The sequence below is a fragment of the Gekko japonicus genome, unplaced genomic scaffold (assembly GCF_001447785.1).
Source record: "Gekko japonicus isolate JY-2015 unplaced genomic scaffold, Gekko_japonicus_V1.1 scaffold5647, whole genome shotgun sequence".
In the NCBI taxonomy this organism is placed as follows: Eukaryota; Metazoa; Chordata; class Lepidosauria; order Squamata; family Gekkonidae; genus Gekko; species Gekko japonicus.
This window is the reverse complement of record NW_015160393.1, coordinates 15,744-19,859: the sequence shown is the minus strand read 5'-3', so window position 1 is coordinate 19,859 and position 4,116 is coordinate 15,744.

Here is a 4,116-nt window from a genome sequence, read left to right as displayed (position 1 = left end):
ATGGCCCAGGAGGGAATTCCTACATAGCAGCTTTTCGCCCAGCTCTTGAGCTGCTTAACAATTCGCCAGGAGCATCGGCCTGCTTAACCACAGCATCAGCAGGCAGGGTGAGGCTCCTTCGAAATGGTGGCTCGGGGGTGGAGCACCGTCAAGAGCTATCGAGAGTGGCAGCTATCAAGAGGGGCAGAGTGGCAGTCAGCAGCCCCCCGTGGCTCCCAGCACCACAAGCTGACCCAAATGTAAACCCAGCAGTGGAAGGAGGACCCACATTATGACCGCGAGACTTCCCAAGCGGAACATAGAGCTGGAAGGGACCTCAAGGGTCATCTAGTCCAACCCTTGTGCAACACAGGAAATTCCCCCCCTGTGACCCCTGCTCTACGCCCAGAGGAAGGGGGGAAACCCTCCAGGATCCCTGACCAATATGGCCTGGGGGGGGGGATTCCTTCCTGACCCCAAAATGGCGATCGGCATTACCCTGGGCATGGAAGAATGGGCCATGAAAGCTGAGGCGGAGATGCCAGTTTGGCCTTGAGGCCAACGCCTGATCTCTGCCCTGAGTGAAAGAGAGCAGCCTGGTCCTCCAAACGCTCCTTGTTCAGAGAGACTCAGCATGGCTGAGCACAAGGGGTGCCACCCTTCTTCACCTCCCTTCCCTTTTCGCAATCTCATATGAGCTTGGGGCGAGTCCTCACCTGCACGCTGGTCTTGGGGGTCTTCCTGGGCCAAAGGGGCAATCTTTTCCCTTCCAAATATGGCCCGAAGGTGTTGGAGCCTGGAAGAGAGCAGGGAGGAGGTGAGGAGTGGGCCTCGCAGCAGCACCCTCCGGCTCTCATCCACTTGCCTTGAGCTCGGGCCTCCAGAAGGCTCCAAGTAGAGATGCCAGCCTCCTGGTGGGACCTGGGGATCCCCCGGAATTACAGCTCATCTCCAGAATACAGAGAGCAGTTCCCCCTTTGGAGGGTGGGCTCTATGGCATTGTACCTGAAGTGTAAACCCCAAGAATTCAACAGACGGCACCCCTAGTCGGCATTTCTCCAATTTAACCTTAAGCCCCGCGTCCTGGAAACGGCGGAGCACTGTGCGGAGACAATCTGCGAAGTCCCCGGGTGATGCGGCGACGATCATCACATCATCGAAGAATGGTGTGACGCCCGAGATCCCTTAGAGGAGAGAGTCCATTAGTTGTTGGAACAATCCCGGCGCCACACTCACCCCAAATTGGAGACGTTTCACATGGAATGCCCCCCGGTGGGTTACTATCGTTTGCGCCTCAGCAGTCGCATCGTCTACTGGCAGCTGCTGGTAGGCCTGGGCTAAATCAAGCTTGCCAAAAATCTTTGCCCCTCCTAAGGTGGCCAGAACGTGGCTGACCACAGGAACTGGGTATGCGTGGTCCTGTAGCGCCTTGTTTAGAGTACATTTATAGTCTGCACAGATGCGGACTGCCCCGTTTGGCTTTTCTACCACCACTATTGGGGTCTCCCATGCCGCGTGGGAGACCGGTTCCAGGACGCCTTGTGCTACTAGGCGATCTAGTTCCGCGTCGATTTTTGGCTTGACCAATAGCAGAACTGTCCTGGCATGCATACGGATGGGGGCCACCTTAGGGTCTAAGCGCAAAGACACCGGGGGGCCCGTATATCTGCCCAGTGAGTCATCAAACACTGCGGGGAATTCACGGCAGATCCCTTCGAAATCCTGAGCGGTGCACTGTCGGACCCCCTCTACGGTGATTCCTAGGGGTTCGAACCATGCCCGCCCCAGCAGGCTAACTAGGTCGCCTGCGACCACAATCAAGTCCAAGTGTTTCTTGAGCTGTCCTTATTGTACACGAAAAGTCCCGACCCCTTTTATTGGCACCCGGTTTCTCTGGAAGTCCATGAGCATGACCTTAGCCGGCCGCAGCCGCCCCCCCCGGGACATAGCTGTTTAAGCGTGGCCTCCAAAATGATGGAGGCCGCGGAGCCGGAGTCTATCTCCATGCGGCAGGGGGCCCCTTCGATCATTACTGTTGCCATAAATTTAGGGGTGGCTGACTTCCCGGGGAGTTGGAGTACCTGTTCCTCGGTGTGTGCAAGCCGGTAAAGGTCCTCGTCATCCGCGCCGTCCTCTAAGTGGGCCTCCGTTCGGTGGCGCGGCAGCTGAGCTCGGCTGGGGACCTTGGCGCGACAGGCCCGGGTGATGTGTCCGGTGCGCCTGCAGGTTCTGCAAACCGCTCCCCGGAACCTGCAAGTTTTCCGGTCGTGCGGGTCCCGCAGCTGGCACACCCGGACTGGGCTGCGCTGGGGTGCTGGCGACCGGAGCTTGGGTTCGCTGTTGGGGCGCAACACGGGGCTTGAGTACGGTGGACGTCCTCGTTGGGGATGTCGGTCGGCCCGGTGCTGGCTTGATGTGCGGTGGAGGTAGCTGGGTGGGACCTTTCCCATGCGGAGGCGGTTGCCATGGCCGACGCGATGGTCACTTTCTCGCCCTCCATGATGCGTCGCCTCAGCTTCTCCTCTCGCAGACCAGCGACGAACCGGTCCCTCAGCGCCATCTCCAAGTATCCCTCAAACTTGCAGTCGGCAGCTAGGCGGCGGACCTCGGCGAGGAACTCCGCAGCTGTCTCGCGGCCTAGCTGGTTCCGATGCTGGAATGCCATGTGGCAGGTCATTTCTGACAGCTTCGGCGCGTAGTGGTTCTGGACTGCCTCTACGATATCCTCGAAAGTGCACTCTTTGAACGTTTTAGGGGAGAGGAGGTGCTGGGCCAGTTCTACGATGGCGGGTCCGCACGACCCGAGTAGAAGCCCCTTCTTCCTGGCCTCATCCGTCACCTGGTAGAAGATCAGGACTCGCTTCAGGCCGGTGATCCAAGCTCCCCATTGCTGTGGATGGGCTGTATCGAATGGTCATACCAGCCCTGATCCCGGAGCAAGGGCCATTGTGCTGGTCGGTTGCGGTTGCTGCTGGGAAGAGGCTGGCTCACCCTCGGTGCTCATCGGAGCGCGGGTTGCAGTGCGTTGTCTTCCCTTCTGGCGTCCGACCGCCCAGCTGGCTGCTCAGCGGGATCCCATCCTCGTCGCCATTGAAGTGTAGTGGGTTAGACGCATGAAGTAAGCAAGGAAACTGATGTCGTGATCAGCATAGCTTTACTGGTACACAACAAGAGAAAGAACAACGGCCGGCAGGCCAACTATATACACAACCAGGGGCACACCCCTGGGTCCTATTGGCGGGTTTGAATTTCCCGCAGGGGTCCCATTGGTTACCCCAGTGGAGGGACTAGGATCCTAGTCCCCATTGTTGTCCTGGACTGAAGCTCAGGAGTGTGCGCTGGCCTCTGGTGGCGGTCAGCGGACACAACAGTACCCCTCTGAGGCCCCTGTCCTCCCCAGGCTCCCTCCCCAAATCTTCAAAAGTTTCCCAACTTGAGATTCTGACAACCCTACCCTCCCACCCCACCCCCACGGGTGGCCAGGCAGGACCTGGCCACCCTGATTCCAGGCGTGGCTCAATTGTGTTGTCCTCTGCATGAATTGCAGTGGGAAACTGATAGGGGTTCTCTCTCCCGTGGAGGCTCGGGGCTTTGTCTCGCGGTGCCTGGCTGTCTCTCTGCACAGAGGGGCAAGTTTTGCTCACACCTGAGGTCAGGGGCAGCAGCAGCAATGGGAAGCCTTCCTTCCCACTGCACAAACCTGCCCTCTTTTCACAGCGGCCTGCTGCTTTTCCAGGGGGTTCTGCTGTCTTTGGCTCGGGCACATTCTGTTTGTGTATTGCTTGTCTCTGGGGCAACCTTTTAAGGTACAGGTGAAAATCTGGTCTTGGGGTTTGTTTGTGTTTTAGTTTTTTTGAGTCTTTAAATTATAGTTTAGTAGAATTAGAATCCTGAGACAGCACTTTCAGTGTGCCAAGTGCTTCACTTTAAGAATCATAATCTAAACCATACACCTGAGAAAATCCTTGCGCAATTAATCGGGCTTTGTGTTGTAGTGAACCATCTTGCAGGGTCTTCACTTTAAATAACCACCTACAACCAACTACATTCTTGTCAGGTTTCTTAACATAGGTAAACACATCATTAGCAACCAAAGCATCAAACTCATTTTGCATTGCTTTTAACCAGGGCTTCCTT